The sequence below is a fragment of the Xenopus tropicalis genome, chromosome 6 (genome assembly GCF_000004195.4).
Source record: "Xenopus tropicalis strain Nigerian chromosome 6, UCB_Xtro_10.0, whole genome shotgun sequence".
In the NCBI taxonomy this organism is placed as follows: Eukaryota; Metazoa; Chordata; class Amphibia; order Anura; family Pipidae; genus Xenopus; species Xenopus tropicalis.
The window spans coordinates 65,445,463-65,467,316 of record NC_030682.2 but is presented as its reverse complement, the minus strand read 5'-3'; the positions used below and the strand labels follow the sequence as shown (position 1 = coordinate 65,467,316).

Genomic DNA, 21,854 nt, shown 5'->3' with positions numbered 1-21,854 from the left:
ACCACCCTATGTGGCTTAATTCATAAGTAAAGATGTTAATAGGAAAAAAGGAAAGAATTTAAGCTGCATTTAATGAATATAAACACTATAACAAGTATTGTAAAACAGCAATCCATGAGTCAAAAGTACAAAATTAGGAGTACATTGTGGCTCCATTGAATTATAGTAACAATATGGTTATAACTGACACAGAAAAACTAAATGTGCTAAATCGGTCCTTTAGTGCAGTGCTGTCCAACTGGCGGCCCGCGGGCCGCATGCGGCCCGCGACCCCCCTCTGTGTGGCCCCCCACCTGCCTGGCTGCTTTGATGGCTTACTCTTATGTAAGCTTTAAATGGTATCAGTACTGTGATTAACTGGCCCCCTGCATGGCTCACACCTCAGATTCAGGCTGTAATCCCTCTGTATTGTTTAAAAATGTAATCCACTGTGTTGTTCACACCTTTTAATCCCTACATTGTTTAACCCCTGCAGTGTTCACACCTCAGGCTCAGGCTGTAATCACCCACATTGTTTACCTGTTCACACCTCAGACAGCAGTAGAAACCCACAAATAAACCCTGCACACTACAAAAAGAACTGAGGTGGTACTGCAATTAAAAAGTTTTTTTTTTTTTTTAATATATAGTTATTGTGCAGACTGTAGGAGCAGTGCCAACATTGTGTCACTGTATGCTGCCTGTGTGTGCCATACAGGGCAGAGAGAGTATGGCACACACATGCAGAGTATGGCACACACAGGCAGGGTAGGGAAGGCAGAGTAAGGCACACACAGGCAGGGTAGGGAAGGCAGAGTAGGGCACACACAGGCAGGGTAGGGAAGACAGAGTATGGCACACACAGGCAGGGTAGGGAAGGCAGAGTATGGCACACACAGGCAGGGTAGGGCAGGCAGAGTATGGCACACACAGGCAGGGTAGGGCAGGCAGAGTATGGCACATGCAGGCAGGGTAGGGAAGGCAGAGTATGGCGCAGGCAGGGTAGGGCAGGCAGAGTATGGCACATGCAGGCAGGGTAGGGAAGACAGAGTATGGCACACACAGGCAGGGTAGGGAAGGCAGAGTATGGCACACACAGGCAGGGTAGGGAAGACAGAGTATGGCACACACAGGCAGGGTAGGGAAGGCAGAGTATGGCACACACAGGCAGGGTAGGGAAGGCAGAGTATGGCACACACAGGCAGGGTAGGGAAGGCAGAGTATGGCACATGCAGGCAGGGTAGGGAAGGCAGAGTATGGCGCAGGCAGGGTAGGGCAGGCAGAGTATGGCACACACAGGCAGGGTAGGCAAGGCAAAGTATGGCACACACAGGCAGGGTAGGGAAGGCAGAGTATGGCACACACAGGCAGGGTAGGGAAGGCAGAGTATGGCAGGTATTTGCTGTACTACAACCATTAATATGGGTATGGTCATGTGATAACATGGGTGTGGTTTCAAGTGGGTGCGGTTTCAAAAAGGGGAGTGGTCAAAACTGGCTTCCATTATCGGCCCTCTACCACGTAGGTCGGAAAAATTCCGGCCCTCGGTACCACAGAAGTTGGACAGCACTGCTTTAGTGTATACAATAGAGAAACCTGAGAGCCCAGCTGATAACTGCACTGTTGGCTCAGCTCAATCTAGTCAGTGGCTGATGCAGGATATGGTACATAAATGGTTACTCAAAATTAATTTGAACAAGGCACCAGGGCCAGATGGAATACATCCTCGGGTACTGTGAGAGCTTAGTTCAGTGCTAGCCAGGCCTCTATTTCTGATATTTTCAGACTTGCATTCATCTGGTATGGTACCTATGGATTGGAGGAAAGCTGATATAATTCCTATATTTAAACATATATTTATGATCTCAGTCTGGCAATTATGGCCAGTAGGTTTGGCATCAGTGGTGGGCAAGTTATTTGAGGACCTGTTAAGAGGTCACATTCAAAATTATGTTCTGGAGAATGGCATTATGAGCAGTAATCAGCATGGCTTTATGAAGGACAGGTCATGTCAGACCAATTTAATTGCTTTTCAAGATGAGGTTAGTAAGAAACTGGACAGTGGGGATGCAGTAGATGGGATCTATTTGGACTTTGCCAAAGCATTCGATACAGTGCCCCACAAACAACTGCTTTCTAAACTAAGGTCTGTTTGTTTTAATGAAGTCATTTGCACATGGATAGAAAACTGGCTACAGGATCGGGTACAGAGTGTGCTTGTTAATGGTACATTCTCTACTTGGAGTAAGATTATTAGTGGGGTCCCTCAGGGTTCTGTACTGGGTCCACTTTTATTAATGATTTAGAGGAAGCTATGGTAAGTAATTTATTAGTGTTTGCAGATGGCACAAAACTCTGCAGCCCAATTAATTCCATCCAGGATCCAGAGCGCTGGTAAGGCCCCATCTAGAATATGAAATGCAGTTTTGGTCTTCAGTGCTCAACTGGGACATTATTGAGTTAGAAAGGGTCCAGAGAAGGGCAACTATGCTTATAAAGGGTATAGAAAGTATCAGTTATGAAGAAAGACTGGTTGGGATTGTTTATGCTGGAGAAGAGGCATCACTTAAGGGGTTATTTGTATATATATATATTTACCAGTTGGTCCTTCCAGCAGACACAAGGGCACCCATTCCGATTACGAGAAAGGAGGTTCCATTTTTCCTCCTCTGCAGCAAATTAGAGAGGCTTGAGAAGGTTTTTTTTGCCTTCCTCTGAATCAACAAGCAGTTAGGCAGGTTATATATAGGCATAAAAGGTTGAACTTGATGGATATGTGTCTTTTTTCAACCTAACGTACTATGATTGTTAGTGTAGGGGTTTGACAGAATTGGGCCCCGTAGGATGGACACCCCTAGTATAGGCCCCAGGGTGGTGCTGGTTAATGGGACACTTGGTATGGTCTGGGATATTAGTAGTTAACAGGGAGTATCCCTGCAGCTTGAGTCGCAGCCACAGGGTGGTGGGCAAGGTTATATAAGGGGCTGCAGCCATGTGGTGTAAGGTCTGGGACTGCCTCTGGGTAGAGGAGTACAACAGGCTCAGTTATTAGATGGTCAGTTCTGGTGATAGGTCACTCCAGGAGTGACATGTAGGTGCTTAAGTTAGAATGGGCGGATATTGGCCCCCCAGCAATACATCTGCTTGAGAGCAGGGCCCAAAGTGTCTAGGTAGTGTCTTAAGGTGAAGCTGAGGAGTACATGCCCTGTCGAATGTATGCCACTCCTGGAGAGGGTTTGACCAAATAAAGACATTCATCTGGTTCATCACATTCTGTATGTCCGGCTCTTTCCTGCACCAGGGATCACCTACCCGCCGGTAAGCAGCTACCCCAGGGAGGGGCAAGGTGCCGGGAGTTGTGTGGAGTCCCCGACAAGGCTACAGTGTAATATCAGGTCCCAGGGTGGGAGTTATAGTCCCACAGTATCACCCCTGGGTGTAGGCACGCCATTAAGAGTGAAGACTCCCTGTTAACCCCCATAGTAAGCGGGGGCTCAGGACTCCTGTTAGCGCCAGAAGTAAGCCATAAGGGCACCAGTAGCAGCACCGTTCAAAAAGTGGGCTACATTAGTATACAGTTAAGTTCTTTGAGAATACAGTAAATGTAGTGCAAGATGGCAGAGATATCAGATTTACCATACAGTTCAGTGAGAAAGGTTTTATGTGTAACTCAGCTCTTGCAGTGAACTGTATGGTAAATAGACTGTGTCAAGCTAAGTGCAGGGTCCTGGAGGGATTGTATGGCAAGATGAGAGAGTGGATATTTAAAGAGAAGCAGAATAATGCAGGACGCAGGACTCTGAAGGACAGAATAAGAATTATATACTTAATGAGCCACTTGACCAAGAGCCAGGAGAAACTTTAAGTAGTGAAGTGGTAGAAAGAGATTATGATGCAGGCAGTAAGCAAGTTTATAAAGATGAAATGCAGTAGGTGGAGATTCTTGGAAACCAGCTAGTAATATGTTGCAGTAGTCTGTCCTTGATACAGAGGTATTTTTGGCCACTGACCTAAAGGGCTCTTACGTGTGGGCATTTATTGTTGTGTTCCTATGTAGGTTTTTAATATGTTCACTGATGCTTTTTTTCCTATGGTGCCTGTACTGATGGGACTGTAGATAAGCACTGAATGCTGCATTTTGCTTATAATTGTTGCTGCTCTGTGGCAGTTGATTTCATTGTTACTATGACAACACTAAGATTCTTCATCAAAATATTAGACTTTGTTCCCTTGCTTCAGCTATTTTTGGCACATATATAGACCACAGTTATCTGTGGATCTTTGCTTTAACTCTTGTAATGACAAGTTTATTGCTGCATTTATCATTTTGCTATTTCTGCTTATTTTAATCAGAGTACCTATACATTGACAGCACTTCTCTGATGTCTAGTATTAAACTCAACCCAGAATGAGCTGCTACAAATGCAATGCCCTTTATAATAATTTTTTTTCTACAAATATTGTCCAATTATTCTAATAAAAGCCCAGGTTTTCAAAAAACTGCAGAGATTCAGTAGGTGTTGTGTAGTAGTATGTTGGTAACTTTTGGTTAAGTAATATTAACCTACAGGAACGTTGGAAAGTCAATCAATATTACATTAAATACTACACAAAATCAAAATACACTGACGTAATTACCCCATGATTGACATAACACCTCAATATAAATCACATACCCTTTATAACTGTATCTTTAAAAGAATATTTTCCTTAACCATAAAACCAAGTATGGACTGAGTGAGGAGGGCCATATATACTCTGTATGGTCATAAATTTAAGAAGATAAAAATAAACACTCAGTAAATCATTAATATATCACAATAAAATAACAAAGCACATGATACATGAAAATTAAAAATTGATGTCCATGTTAGAGTAATAAAACAATAAAGTTGCTACAATGGCCATTCCTCGCCCTCATTTCAACTCCAAATTGCTCCAGCTGCAATCAAAACTCAACAGAAAGCAGAGGCCGCATCACTGAAGTCTTCCATAAAACTGTAGTTTATTCAATTCTTTAAAAAGCATAGAAATACAACTAGGCCAAATGCCTATGAGTCCATGTTAGGACATGTTTCTGAAATTTAACTGTGTGCTCTGCTCCCTCCATTCTCTACATCTCTTCTCTCCCTATACTTCATCTACTGGCCTTTCCAGACTAAAAACTATATTAACAGAGATTTCAACCCCCAGCCAAGCACAAACATATCTATTTGCTTTGACAAAGAGTGATGAAGGATGGAGGGAGCAGGCAATAGGTATTAAAGTGGTATTGGGTAATCCTCCTCTTGGGATCATAGCATTTACTGTGCACACAAACAAGCCAAGACACACTATGTATATGTTAGGTCACATCAGCCAATTAATGGACAGAGTTTTGTCTTTTGCGTCCACACTTCTTCCTGTTACAGTAAAAGCTGCATTATTTCTGCGCATGTGACCTTGGAGGGAACACACAGCCCATCACTAAATGGTGGATCATGGGTCACTTAACATAATATAAACTATCTATTGGTTGAGTATTCATTCTGGGGGTTTTCCTTTAATTTATAAATAACGGAGCTGGGAGAAGGAAGCACTAAGTATGTTTAACATCCCATGGAAGAAGGGGTATGGAGGAAAAGTATGCATGAAGTTTGTAGCAGGCTGAACAGTACAGGACAAAGCTTTAAAGGATAAGTAAGTATTTTATTTTAAAATACCCTAAAATACTCAAAGCCCCCAAAATAACATACCTTTCTCCCTGCATTCATTTTTATGTCCTTTTAGAATTACAAGAAGCACAACTATGTCTCTTTTAGCTTCCTAGTCTAGCATTAAGTTCTGCCCCCTTTTCTTTTTCTGAGCTCTCCTTCTCTCGTTTACTGTGAAGATGGTCAAAAAGGTGCCTACTGAATATGCTTGTTGCCTCTTCCCCAATGGAAATTAATCAAGCATGTGCAGTAGACACCTCTTTGACACATCATCTTCACAATCAGAGGGAGAAGGAGAGCACAGAACAGAAAAGGGGTGGGGCTAGACTAGGAAGTAGCTGAAATGAGCTACTTGTGCTGTAGAAACAAAATAAAACTGAATGAAGGAATAAAGATATGCTATTCTGGGCACTATTTAAAGTGATTTTAGCGATAGAAAAAAAGGTTTACTTATTGTTTAATGTAATTTAGGCTGGAGAATTAGTGGAGGTACAATGAAAAAGTGTAGGGCACACATTCAACTTTCTAATTTGAAAGTACTCCTCAACTGATAATATTGGGAGTTTATAGGTGTTCTAGTACCATTCTTGTGATTTCCTACCACTAAAGGAAAATGAACTCAATGTGATGTTGGTCTGCTTATTACTCCGATATATTGGAATTTTTTTGCTGATATCGTATTTCAGTCGGTACTGTAGTGTTGCTGATGCTATGCACTTTCAGACTGTGAGGTTTATGCTACTCACAATAACACAGGACACACTTTTGCTGCAAGAGATCTGTACTGAATCTTCCTAACACACTCAAAGGTGACTCCAGAACCTCCTACACCAACACACTTTGCAATTTATAAAGTATTATTCTGTCAAATTGCTAATCAGTTCTTCTCCCTGCATTCCAAAGTTATAAAGAATTTGGAAGCAGATTTATTGTATAAGTTCCATATACTGTGCTCCAAAAGGTCACTATCAAAGTAAAGAATCACTTAACTTACTTAACTGACTCTGATGTCAACATCCATCTGCATTCAGACTAATTTCAATTCCTGCAGATGACAAATCTCCTTGTGTGCCATTTCCCTTAATAACAAGGTGATACCCTGAAGTTTGACTGCAATACTTTGTTACTTACCCCTTATTAATGATCCGTGCAGATGGAATTGCACGCTGGGAAGGCTTAACTGGTATAGGGGAGTGCCTAACAGAGACTGGAAAAAAAAAGAGAAAATTTATTTTTGATGTTATGATACAATTTAGTAATGATTTAGGATATTTGTTTTTATGTGTATACATGTGTTAAAGGATAAAGAAAAATAACTGAAACATGACATGTATAAATTAAACAGCAAAACAGTTACAGCTAAATTCTGATTCTGTAGGTGATTCTGTAGGTTGGGGCTGGGATCAACAGATTGCATCCTACAAGTCTTATGTTGCAGAGGCCAAAAAATATAATGGGAGTGATACATAATCTGATGTGTAAACTACAGTACATGAAAGATTTGCCATCCATAGTGATGAGCAAATCTGTCCATTTCGCGTTGCGGTAAATATCTGAAACTGCAGAAAAAATTACAATTTTTTTACATGACAATTTTATTTTTTTATGTGTGCAACAATTTTTTTTTATGTGTTCAACAATTTTTTTTACATGCGCAACTTTTACTCCATATACAAGTTTTCTCTCATTCCAAATGCAATGAAGTCAATGCCACACTAAAGGCCATCAAAATGAGTGTTATTTTTAGCATGCGTTAAAAATAGTATAACTTCTTATATTTTTACAATAAACGATCGAAAAAGGACACTTGTCTGAATTAAGAAGCAATTTTATTGTCATTATTTATGACATATTTTTAAGTGATATTTTAAAGCATGCAATATGTTTATGTGTTATTTCATGCGTGATTTAAAAATCAGCATTTAATCCAGACTGCTTCAAGATGTAAGAATCATGTGAGGAGCCTGGAAATAATCATAATATTCATCATGATATTCATCTTACTGCAACAAACGACTTGGATATTCAGAGAATGATAATTTTTGCGATTCCAGAAAATATGCTCTTTGTCTAGTGGTGGATTAAATGTCACATGCCACTCACACCATAGAACTCTCTTTTTACAATGTTCCAGTCATTTCTATTGATGGGAAACTTTATATAATTACCAGACACTGAACATATAGGACCTGCCCAAGGCAACGTGAAAATGTAGCTGTGACACTCCACCATATATCGCTCCAGCTTTCTAAAAACTTCAGTTTTCGAAAAAATGAAGGGAGCACAGAAGTTACACTATGCCAGGAACAGCATGGCTTCTGTGTGTTAGTGGCTGCAGATAAAACTCCAGTACCTCATACAGGCCATAGATTGCTACTCTACTTAATCTATAGCGCCTCACTATTACCTCCTCTGGTAATCCCTCTAGAGTTGATCTTTCCCTGAAAACTCGAGGATGCATCACTCTAGGACGATCACATACTTGATTATCTTCACAATCAAGAAAAAATCCGACTGCAAACTCCATCTTGTCACCACAAACACTCACAAACCGTAATGTTGTTTAATAACGCCCACTCCTAGGAGGTGTTAATCTTCACAATAATTATCGGCATATTTCATGCTTTAAATGCTTAAAATATGTCTGTGAATTATGCGCCAGTACTTATTCTATTAGATAATTATCGCAATGCAATAACTGAGATTTTTGCGCTTGCGATATTACTAGTAACGCATGCAAAATGACTTTGATGAATCGTTACTTAATAAAAGAACACTTTTTAACACATAAAACTATGCGTTATGTGATAACAACCTTTTAAGAATCGGCCTCAATGGGCGTTCATTATATTCAATGAGCATTTTTTTTGGTGAATTTTTTGTTGTGGGGAATTTTTGCCTCAGTTTCACAAAAAAATTAGTTGATGCTGAAATAAAAAATTCTGCTGCAAATCCATGCCTAGCAAACACATTCACTCATCACGAGCCATACAACCACATCTGACAAAGTAATGTCTGTAGACAAAACACACCATCCAACTTTATCTGATCTGATTTACAATAGAGCAGTAGGGATCAGATTTTGTAGAATCCCACAAAATCTTGTGGTATTGCATAACAAGCAGATAAAGTCTGGCCCACAAAATCAGATCAAAATCTGCGGGTTCTTTAGATGTCTACAAAAAAAACAATTTGCTGTTTAGCAAAAGAGAAGAGAGAAACACTACTAGTACCTGCAAGTGACATAGGTACTAAAACTAAATGTAAAATTAAATCAGTTGACCCCTGCTTTTAAATAACCTAAAGCATGGGAATCCTAGTGACTTGGTATGGGGCTTCCAACTATCCCATCACCAAATAGCCAAATAGTTCATTATATCTGGCAATGGTATTGTAACTTAAGTTTAACTATATTTTTAAACTCCCACTGTCAGCCCATTCTGCACAGCTGTAGATTACCAACACCTCCTAGCTCCACTTGGTACCCAAAGACCTTCAGATGTTGCTGATCTTTCACTACCATCTTTCTGTGACAGTCCATTCTTTTCACGTTATTATGAAAACTGAACTCCTTGCAGCTTTTAGTAGTCTGTACCACAAATAGCTGCTGAATTATAATGTTCTGCTCCTCCTGACTTTCCATAAAGGACACTACTAATATCTATTACCTACCTCAGTTGCCTCACTGCCTTAGCAGCTTGGTCATCCAATCTGGCAATAGCAATGGTAGCAAACAATACAGTCCCACCTGGCAGTCTGCTTGTACTAACCAGACCCACAAGCAGGTTGGCACAATATACTATTCTAGTGTAAAAGCCTAGATTATGCACAAATTTAGGAGCAAGCTGCCTACATAAGTCTAACCAAAACACTGCTATTAAGAATATGTAAGAGGAAATAAGGTCATGTATGTTTTATGGTTAAAATGTATTTCACTCTTTTTACCTGGCTACTAGGTAGTAGTTTATTATTTAATATGGTTTCCCTTTGTAAGAGAGGATTGTAAAAGGAAGGGGTAGTTTGCTGACTGTTCAAATGAGAAAGTTGTTTTGAAGGAAAAGACAGGCTTTGTGGAACTTTAAGGCTAATGTCCCACAAAAAAAATAGTCGCCTGCAATAAATCTCTGCTACACCGGACGACTAAGCTTCTTGAAAAGCCGTTCCACCAGAAATAAAGGGAATCTCTGGGGGAAAGGTCTACGCATTGCTTCATATTCCAATGTGGCGCAAAGTTGCCTGCAGGGGCAAGCTTTGCACCATTTCGGAAAAACAAAGTGATGCATAGGCCTTTCCACTGGCATTTTGGGGAGATTGGTAGCCTGCAGTAGCAGAAATTTATCGCAGGCGACTAATCTCTCCATGAGGCATTAGTGTAAGGGTAATGGCACACAGGATATTTGTCACCGGTGGTAGCCAAGATTTAACTGCATGCGACAAATTTCTCCATGTGTCATTACCCTAAGAAATTCAGAGTGGCTAGCCAGTATCATGCAGCACTTCCTTCTTTCCTGATGTTTATAAAAGATTTTTTTACAAAAGCCCCAGTGATTGTGTTTCTGTGCATTACCTTAACATGACTTGGTTGGATTCATAAGGGAAGAAGTAATACAAATAATCTCAGTTATTATAAGGTGAATGGTTTTTGACATTAAAGCCCTTTTGTGTACTCCCCCAGTCTTTATGCAGGTTGAAAAGAAAAGAGAAAAGAGTGAAAGCTTCACAACTTAATATAGAGGTTAGCAGTTTCTGTTCTCCCACTTCACAGTTCTTGAGGATAATTACTCTTGCTGTCAAGTAGTTTTAATCGTTTACTGTATCTTATATAGAATTAAATTGAAAAAGTAGCTAAAGCTGAAAAATCTGCACAGATAAAATCCTTTACTTAAGGCATACAAAGGTGCCATTATGCATTCCATGGTACTTTCCTTGAAAGCGTACAAACAATTATGCTTAAGTAGGAAGTTTGAACTTGCAACTACATTAAACTGCATATTGTTATATAGTAACTGAGAAAAAAAAGAACCCAGAGTGGCCACAGGACTGCAGAATAGGGGGTTATCATGAGAAAACTTTAAGGGGGAGATTTATTAAGACACGAAACGCTCAGATCGTTCATTCGAAAATTCGGAAAGGTTCTGCCGCTGTTTACAATTGTTCGGTACGAAAATTTAGTGACTTTCAGATCGCCAATACGATATTATCGTGACTAATACGATGTTTTCATAAGCATTTTCGTGATATTTGCGATCTTCAGAAATTATCATATCCAAGCTGAATTTTTCCCATTCGGGATTCGAACTCGTGTTTTAATGAATCGGCCCCTAAGAGTTCAGTTGCCCACCATTTTTTAAAAAATGTTCTAGGGGTACCCCAAGATGTATATAATGCTGGGGGTCTACAAAAGGTGAATTTCCCTAAAGGGGGTGGCTTTTTTTAGCCAAAAATTTTTGGCTAAACAAACCCTATTTTGATGCAAACACACCCATTTTGACACAACTTTTTTTTTGACGTGACCACAACTTTTTTTTTACATGAAATTTCTGTGGCGAAATTTTGCAGCTGTTTCGCAAAAAAAGAATTGTCGATGGCGACCTTGGGTTAAGAAAAGCTTGCTCATGTACATTTACCAATCAGCCGGTTAGGTGCTAAAATCAAAATATCCTCCCAATGCAGGATTACGAGTACAGAACTAAAGTATAGAAAGGTCTTGCACACTAAAAAACACGGTAGTCAGTGGTACTGCAATGAAAAAGTCTTTATCCAAAGTTTATGCATAAACAGCAATGCAATACAATTAAAGGTACATAATCGCAATGCATATCAAGGTCATATGCATACAAATGAACCAAGCACTGAATCGCATACATGTATGAAAAGGATTCTCTGGATGAGAGATTTACCCCAAAGTTTTGGCTGGAACACCTTTGTCAAGAGAACTCTAATTTATACAGTCTTGCTTGCAAAATATATACCATGTATGTTCGGCCTTTCTGCAGACATCACATGTGCTTCTATGATATTACAATCTTAGAACTGCGCATGTGCGCAACTCAGCACTCACTTTACTGCTGTTGCATAACAACCCCTATCCCCTAGATAATGCACCTGCAAATATTTACAGCAAACATGCAGGCACCATTTAAACACTTCTCTGCATATGCAAAGGGCTTTAAAAACAATCACCACACATTCAGTGGCAGACTGGGCCACCAGAAAACTTTAGACTGCAGGAACCCTTTCAAACCTATTTTTACTTCTCACTAACCGTCGTTATTGTCTTAATCAGTTTTCCTAACATATCTATCTTCCCTTCCAGTTCTTTTTTTGTTCATATATAAAAATTGTGAATAACCAAGGTATAAAAATACAAGGCAAATGGTTGGGTGGGCAGGAGGGCCCAATGACACCTGGGCCCACCAGGAGTTTTTCTGGTATCTCAGTTGGCCATTCTGACATTGCACAAATTATTTACAAAGTGCATCACCTAAACATTTTTACCATTATGTAAAGGGCTTAGTCCCATTATAAAGTGTTGCCTCACAGAATTAACAGAGTGCATACAGATTACAAAGTGCAAAGGGCATAGAGCTAGATAGATAGATAGATAGATAGATAGATAGATAGATAGATAGATAGATAGATAAAAACATTAATCAATCTTCATAAATATACAAGACTTATCCATATTAAAGTGCAAGGACAAGTCACTGGTGCCCAGTTTCATTCCATATATCCAAATTTCATAATACAAATTCTTTTTGCCCATAAGGAAAAGTAAGTGCAAAATAAAGTCATTCAGGACAAGAATACACATATATTTTCCAAGACAGTCAGATTACATCTTTCAACCATTATATGGTTCTGTATATCACTTTGGGAATCATCCCTTTATCATCATACAATTCACCCCAAGGTATATTGAAAAAGCCTGTAGAGGAGATTAAACATGTCTTTAAATATATGCAATAAAAACACTAGAGAAAACAATTCTCAAACAATACAGCAAGTCAATGTCATTATCAGTGATCACTTTTTAAAAGATGACAGTTCTCTGACCACTGGGTAAGAGGGCATTCAATTTATAAATCCACTTCAATTCCCTCTGTTTCATCAATAGCTCCACCCCTCTTTGGCCTTTTTCAACACCCCTAAATCTGGGTTGGCTAACTTGATGTTTCTCTATTTGAGAATGTCTTGCAACAGGTGAAGAAACCTTTTCCAATCTAATATCACGCTTATGTTGGCCAATCCTGATAGTGATAAATCTGGTGGACTCGCCAAAATAAAGTTTCCCACAGGGGCATTTGAGTATGTAAATAACACACTCACTCTGACAATTAATAGCCCCTTACCTGATATTCACTGCCTGTTTTGGATGATATGAGTTACTGAATTACATTTTACACACCTCCCACACTTGCATATACCTTGGGATCCAATCAGCCATGTCCCATGTTTCCTGCCAGTCTTTCTATGCTTTATAACTGCTTGCATGCCCAGTTTTGGTACATGAGATATGCTGCTAGGGGCCCCAACAAGCTGTGAATAAAAACTCTGGCACAGCACAATCCGCAGATAAAAGTCATCTGCAGGCAGATTTAATGGAATTGTGTTTAAAGCATGTACTGTGATTATTGCAAATATAAATATATATTTTTCTTGCCATTCCACAGCATTAAGGTATGGGTCTTAGTGGTCTTATTTTATATTTGCTTTTTGTAAAAAACATTGAATGAGATAACATTATGGTCACTATTCCCAAGGGTTCTAGCACCTGAACATTCGCTATACATTTTGGGTTGTTAGAGATCAATAGTACATCCACATATCCAGCATAGCATGATTTCTGGTTGGCTCCTCAATCTGTGACATAAAATTGTCATGTAGTACATTTCTAAGCTTGTTTCCATTAACTGTCCTAACAGTACTATTGCTCCACTCAATATCTGGGTAATATAAATCCCCATTATGAAGAGTTGCCCTAAACTAGCAGCCTTACCTACCTAACAAACACACACACATATCCTCCCCTTTTTTATTTCCAATGTCCCTCCAAAATAAAGAGTAACCTTCTGCATTTACTGTCCAGTCATGTGAGTCATCCAGCCATGTTTTAGGGATTCTAAATGCATCATATTTCTTATCCAGTGCCATTTTGCTATTGTATTTTGCACTTGTAAACATACATTTTATACTAGTACCAGCTTGTATAACTACTAACTGCTTTCTCCCCCCCCAAATATAGTGTTCTTGGGAGAGTTCTAGTTTTATACCAGCTTATCAACTAAACCAAGCAGGCCACCCTGTTTCTTTTAATCATTTTTGAGGGCTTTACCACCTCTTCTAACTTTGTCATTAGTATCAATGTGTATCAAGAACACTGGATCTTCCCCAGCTCCTCCCAATAATTCGTCTACTCACTTCACCACAAACCAAACCTTAGTACCGGGCAAGCAACAAAACCCCTAACTGTCCTTTCCCCCCTGTCACTTCACTGGCCCCTGCAAATGGGTGCTTAATAAGCTGCCTATCCTCTGCCTTGTTTTCAGCCCCCCAATTGTTTTAAACTGAAATTCAGATTCTAGGAGCACTTATGAAAAAAATTTTTAAGGACAACTCTGTGGGGCTTAAATCAGTAAGAAAGTTAATATGAATGAAAAGCAAAGCATTTACATACTACAAGTCAAAGGGGATAACATCTGTGTTTAAAGAATATAAATACTACAAAAAGTGTTGTAAAAAAGCAATAGAGGAGTTTCCAGACCCACAGGGGTCGACACCGGCACAGATATCTCAACTCAATCAAATCAGTGGCTGGCACACTATACAGCACTTAATGCTTACTCAAAGTTAACAAGGCATCAGGGCCTAATGGAATAAACGTGTACATACTCTGGGAACCTTAATTTTAGCCTGACCTCTTATTCTGATTTTCTCAGACTTCCTTCCATCAGGTTAGGAACCAATGGACTGGACAACAGCTGAAGTAATTCCAGTGTTTAAAAGGTGATTACAATTTCAGCCTGCCAGTTATATGTCTGTAAGTTTGACATTTGCAGTGAAAAAGTCATTTGAAAGCTTGTTAAGGAATCACATTGAAAATAATGCTAAATGGCATTTTAAGTTGACATCAGCATAGCTTTCTTATGGTCAAATTTAGTAACTTTTTTTTTAATATTTTTATTTTTAGAAAATTTTCATATCAAACATACAAGTTGCTTCTTGCATATAATAATTAGCGTACAGTGGTTACAGAATGCAGATTTGATTTTAACATTGCATGTATTCATCGTTTGTACCTGATAATGCACATCAGGTTGGGGCTCCGCCCCTTTTGCATATTTTTTTCAGTTCCATCAATATTGTCTCTTTCATTTACTATTAGAGACCGCAACTTGATTATCTGAAGTATCGCATAGAATTCTGCAGTGTATGTGAATATAGATGAACAATTATGTAAAAAACAAAGAGAAAAATAAAAAATATAACCTGGTTAATGGAGGTATATTTTCAGGTGCGAACTGGTCGCAGGTTCTGATTATAGCACTATATCTTTTTATAGAGTAAGGAGGTGGGTAAGTAATGAATCATTGAACCTGTAACTTGTCCAGGGCTTCCATACTATCTTATTGTTCTGTCTTTGGGAGATTATAATTTTCAATTAGATAGGCCATTGTATATGGGCCTCTAACTGATATTAGGTTTTTTTATCCTAGTAAATTTGCTGTCCACTATGAAAACGCCTTTGCTTGTAGCCCTGGTGGAAATAGGGGAAATTTAGTAACTTTCATGATATGGTAAGTACACAGTTAAGCAGTGGGGTTGCAGTAGATGTAGATTTTATCAAAACTCTTGATACAGGATACAGTGCCACATAAACAAAACTGTTTTCTTTACTATGGTCTGGGGGTTTTAGTAAACTGGCTAAAGAACTGTGTACAGAGGGTGGTTGCCAGTGATACAGGACTTTGTCAATAGGTATACTTGCACATCATTTTTAGGATGAACGAGCACTCAGAACAACAATGCCAAAGAAGCAGCTTTAAATACAAGTACCTTTAATAAATTTTGTTTTTAATGCAACAACTGAGGCCACTTTGCTCAACCACAACTGAACAGATGAGCCCTATGAGTTTTTTCTTTTGATTTCTTTTGTTTATTTTTGTTTTTGTATGGAGTGATAGAATTTTACTTTATTTGCCAGCTGTGGACTTTGCTAAGTGGTGTATATTAGAAAGCACATCTTATTGCATTATTTATTTTTAATTTAAGGAAGATCGCTTTTAATATTTTTGAAGGTTAGTCTTAGCCTGCAAGGCCATCAGTTCCTCATTTTCTACACCGCTTGCATCCCCTCAGACATGTATGCTTCCCTTTTCATTTCCTTATTTCTGGGTTAAGCCACAAAGGGTGGTCCTATGTGGCTTGTGGAGAACGCTACGAATGCAAAAAGTACCCTTAACTATCATTGCCTAGACACCTCTCCCTTATTGCATAGTTTTTAAGTTTAGCTAAAAATGCAGAGTAGCGCAGCAGCATACCTGGCGGATATCTTCTTGCCAACTGAAGACTCTTTGGGTATCTCCACCAATACGAACCTGTTTGCATGCGCAGTTGGAGGTAGCAGGAAATCAGCTTCAACTGCGCAGGCGCAAGCAGGATCTGTGTCGGTGGTGCGACCCAAAGAGTCTTCAGTCAGTAAGAAGATGTAAGCCAGGTACACTGCTGCGCTACTCTGCATTTTTAGCTAGCAGTTAGCGATAGGGACAGAGTTAAACTAAAGGGTGCTTTTTACGCCCAGGTGTATAGTTCTCCTTTAACATTCTTAAATTTCCTTATTGGTGAATAGATTAAGAGCCGTAATGATTTAATATAATTTCAAATGATGCCCATGTCTCTTATGATATATATATTTTGCTGGAGTATATGTTTGTTCTTTGCAACAAATATTAAATAAAATGACAGTATGCTAACTATTACTTAACGGTTCTAGTACTTGAACATTTGCTATATGTTTGGACTATTACAGGTCATTAGATTCTGTACAGCTTGATTTCTGGTTGGGTCCTCAACAATCTGTGACATAAATTTTTCATGTAACAAGTTTCTAAACTTATTTCCAATTACTTTCTTTGCTATCCAAGTCTTACCCCCTCAGAAGCCATGTTCCAATATCTTCCACTGATGACATCTATGAAGATTGAAACCATTATTGGAATTACTCACTGCATCCTCCCCACTATGCTTAGTTTAAAATTTACTTCAATTCACTTGCTATCATTTCCCCAGAACAGCTAAACCATCACCATGTTTCTATCAAGAGTCTGTAACCTATTGAAAAATCAGCCCAGTTCCTTAAAAGCCCAAATCAATACACCACTTTCTTAGCTACAAATGAATCTTCCTAAGGTTAGAAGTCTCCAAGTCTCCATCTTTGTCATTTGTACCCATCTGTACTAATACTTCTGAGTCTTCCCCAGCCCCTCCCAATAATCTGTCTACTCACTCCACCACATGACAAATTAGCAAGAGGCAAGCAACAGATGGTTCAGCATTTTAGGTCTTTGCAAAAGATTACCCTATTCACCTTCCTCTCTTTTGTTCCTCATACTACCCCCCCACACCTGTGACGATGTATGCCAATGATACTCTGTTTTTAGAAAACCTGTATTCTGATTCTGTGCTTGACCGTTTGCCTGTTAGTTTACCTTGCTTGAACACCATCTGCCACAACTTTTGCCGGTTATTTGACCTTGCTTGGACTCTGCCTGCCACAACCATTTGACCCTGTTCCTTCTGACTCCTGCTAAGTTGCTGGATATCGGTCTTCCTGCCTTTCCTAAGTACTTCCCGCCCTACTTTCTCCACGTACGCTGTGGGAGTGAAGTAAGTAGCATAAGACGTCCTTCACGGTTTCAGCTCCACCCATGAGGTATCCTAACACTTTAGCTATACAGCTACTTTTAAGAATGAGAAACTATCAAACTTCAAGATAGATGGGTATTGGGCATTCCAGCAATCATCCAAAAAAACCCATGAAATTATAGTTTCAATTTTTGTGTCAAAGACAAGGGGATTCCGTTTATGTTTTACGCAGGTTAACTCCACATAGGCTCCACCTTATAAAGCATACAATACCTAATATTTTTCCTAAATGTAATCAGACACCCACAAAGTTGTTTCATACAGTATGGCAATGTCCCCAATTCAGCAATTTTATAGCAAAATCAAATTAACTGTAGGATGTGTCTTATGACCCAATAAGACTTGTGTATAAATACACACAGTCACTGAATTGATGTTTTTAATTTTCAGCAGCTACTTAACATAGTTATCCAGATTTATGTTACAGCTCATTTTTAGCACATTTCAGTTTCAAATGTATTTTGTGCAGATGGTATTTCATTAAAATAAACAGTTGATTGCATACAGGTATTTTGTGGTTATCTAGGTTGAATTATTAATTTCTGGTATTTTCAAACAATCCAGAAAACACATGCTTTTTTGTAGCTTTAATTGGAATACCTAATAAAATATTCTGACACTAGGTAAAATGATTTAAAAGAAAATGGAAAAACATAGCCATGTTAATATATGGGTGTGAGTGTGTGTCTATATAAATATATATATGGATGTAAACACTCAGACACATCTGAACATGAACATATACAGTTTATATAGATATTGTCACATCCGTCAATAGAAATTAAATTATAGATACTCAATCCCTGTAGTATTGCATTAAAATATATTGAGCCCAAGAAAAAAAGGCCAAAACTAGCATGTGCTTCTTTATGTAGTGTTTAACATTTGTGTTCAATGTACAATGGTCTTGCATTTGACTTTTCTACATTCACAGTTACAATTACGCATAAACAAACTCTGCGGGAGAGTGTTTATACTTCTGGCTTAAAGTTTGTGAAGTGCCTCAATTACGTTTATATTGTGTAATAAATTAAAAACAAATTTCCTGTTTAATAATTTATTAATAAATGTAAACTTTATTAATATCATTTAATAGACTAAAAGCTCCTCTGGGGAATGAATGATGTAAATGATGAGCTGCTGCTGCACAGCATGTTGGCACTATATAGCAAAGATCTGCGTGAAGTCTTTAAAATACACACTGAATACATGGGTAATGAAGGGAAGATAGGATTTTCTCTCTCCAGTAAAAAACAAAAATTAATATACCTATTTTGCTGTTAAACACTTTAAATCTTTTTACTGTAATAAAAATGTCTGTATTTTTTATTTCTGAACAGCAACTACTATAGCCAAGATTGTATAACCTGCCTAAATATTTCTGATCATCAGTAGCACATGTTTTGTCATCCCATAGTTTTATATCACATAGTGGTCTGTCTCGTTACAAAAAAATAATAATAATGATAAGCAAAAAACAGTAAAACTTGCTTCCTGAGATGCCATTAACAAGTCACATACTGTACAGTTCTAGACCTCTACATATCGAATGTAAAAATAATTTAAGGGGTTATTATTATTATTTTACCCTTTATTTAGCACCAACATATTCTTGGGACAATATATCATTCACATCAGTCCCTGCCCAGTGGATCTTGCAAACAAAGGTAATGTAATATTTCACAAATATTAAGTCATTAAGGCATATTATGCACGAAATGACAGGATGACAGGTCAGCTTCTACATGTGCAGTTACATTTGCAGCAACAGGGCAGCTGTAAACATTTTGAAAGGACAAATAACATGCAAAACAATAAAATATGTGTTCTACAATGCAAGAAAAGACACAGAATCTATTTTTACCTTTGGTATAAGTGGATCAGATTCCCGATCCTGCTGCAGACAGAAGGTATGGTGCAATGTCTAAGTGTCTGCCTTGCTGAATAATAACATGATGATTCGAACACTTCTGCTGAGATTCAGTTTTCCTGGTACGTTGCCTGTCAGGGGCTGTTATAAATGGGAGGGGGGCTTGAAGTTCACTGTCTAAAGGAAACTACTTTTTCTTCTTTTTTACCCGCACTCTCTCCCCTCCAGCACCATCTTCATTATTGTCTTTTTTATATTCCTGTCCCACTTTCACACTCAATTACACCCTTTCTACCATGGTAACCTGCTCTCTGTCACCCCTGATATCACTGGCTTGATACCATGCTCAGATTAGATTACATTTATTTTCCTGGATTACATCAATTTGCTGTTCGCTCCCTTTCTGTTCTACCCCACCAGACATGTGTATATATATGTTGATATAAATATACTTATATACGTACGTACGTATGTATATATACACACATATACCTGTATATGTTTCTATATATATATACATTTTCCCTTAGTATGTTCCTTCTACTTCCTATGTAGCTTGTTAGTTTTATCCGTCAGTCTCTCTTTCCATCTATTGATCTATCTTTGATTAGTACTATAAGAGTGCTTACTAACCATATTCTTTTCACTTCATTTACATGCATCATTTGAGTTAAGTGTGATTAGTGCTAAGCACTGGGCTTGTGCTTAGATACTTCCTCCTCTTTTGTCTTGTTACCCCTTACTGGGCATGTTACTAAAGCATCATCAGAACTGAAGAGCATGGTATATATAAAATGCAAGAAAGTTTTGCCACTGCCTCCATTCTCTAAATACAAAAATGTTTTCCATCTTTCACTATTTTAGAAGAAGTTTTGTTTGATGTGTTCAACATTCACAGTATTGCTGATGGCACAGCGTAGGGCAAGCTACCCAGTTAGTTATACAGTATAGCAACATAGCAAGTTAGATTAAAAAACACGTCCATTAAGTTTAGCCTCTTAGTTCTATATAAAATCTGCTTAACTACTATTCAGACAAAGGCAAGAAACCCTTTCTGAAGCCTCAGAGTGAGAAAAAATCCTTCTTGACTTCAAGATGGCAATCGAACCAGCCCCTAGATCGACTTGTACTAGGAGCTGTTTTCAATAACCTTGTTTTTTCTCATTTGATAAAAAGCCATCCAACCCCTTCTTGAAGCTATCTAATGTATCAGCCAGTACGACTGATTTAGGAAGAGAATTCCACCTACTGGTAAATAAAGCATTGGAGAGATTATTACATGGTCCAATTATATTTTTATACATAGTTATCATATTCCCCCCTTAAGCACTTCTTCTCCAGTATAAACAATCTAAACTTGACCAGCCTTTCAGGAACTCCCTGGTAAAGAACCAATGACCTGCTATTTACTTGTTCAGCCACTGGAGAAATCATGCATTTGATGTGGTAAGAAATTACTTTTCCCTGTCAGTGTAACCACCTACAATCCAGCTGCATGCAATAACACAATTAATGGGCTATTTAAATATCCCTCTTGCAACAACCTGAGCTGGATCATTTAGCTCATTGGGGTGACCAAGCCTCCTGTTTTACACCTATGCTCCAGGTCCTGTTCCAGTTTCTGATCCTGTATCCTGTAAGTCCTGTTCCTGCCCTGTTCCTGCCCTGTCCTCACTTCCCCATGTTCTGACACCAAAGTTCTGACCCTTGGCCATATTTTCTGCCTTCCCTGACTTTTCACCTGTCTTAACGACTGTGTTTTAAAGTTGTACTTACTATTGTGCACTCCATAATATTAAGGTTTGTGTTTTCTGAATATTCTATTAAAACTTTTTTTTTTGAACCTCAGTTACAGCTAATGGATATTCTGTCTCTGTTCAAACCAAATTATAATACAGTCTTTCTTCAAAACTGAGACTTTGCCCTTCTTGGTCTCCAAGCAGGGAATGTACGATTAACAACCACCCTCTGGACACGATCCTGCAGCCTGTTTCCTATCTATGTACAAACAACTTTATTAAGACCAACAGACAGTAGTTCATTTTAGGGGCATTTACTGGGGGGGGGGGGGTTAAGTTTAGATAGGCAAACTATATATTATTTTTTTCAGTACACATTCTGACAAATCCGAAATGGGTAACTACGGTATGTCTTCCAACTCCTAAGTACCAAACGGCAATGCTTTCCTGAATTTAGCAATTTCTATAAAAACCATATATTTTCAGAAAGTACACATTTGGGTAAATTCAAAATGGGTATCCATGTCTTTCTACTCCAAACTACAGAGTCGCAATGCTTTCCCAAAATTGCCGATTTTGATGAAATACCTGAAAATCGCATCAAACCTTCTACTTTCAAGCACCTTATCTCCCACATAGCATTAGGTA

At 38.5% G+C, this 21,854-nt stretch overlaps 1 long non-coding RNA gene across 2 annotated transcripts in view; it reads right to left on the bottom strand.

Annotated features, from left to right (window-relative positions):
• The window catches only part of LOC108647912, a 75,833-nt gene extending 56,117 nt beyond the window's left edge, over positions 1-19,716 (bottom strand). Inside the window, exons 1-2 of one of the 2 annotated variants that reach the window (XR_001924782.2) lie at positions 19,462-19,716; positions 6,804-6,869 (exon numbers count right to left, since the gene is read on the bottom strand). This is a non-coding gene — a long non-coding RNA (uncharacterized LOC108647912). The remainder of the gene's footprint in view (positions 1-6,803; positions 6,870-19,461) is intronic. The other variant, XR_004223297.1, reaches the window with a different exon arrangement.
• Between the last annotated feature and the right edge of the window lie 2,138 nt (positions 19,717-21,854).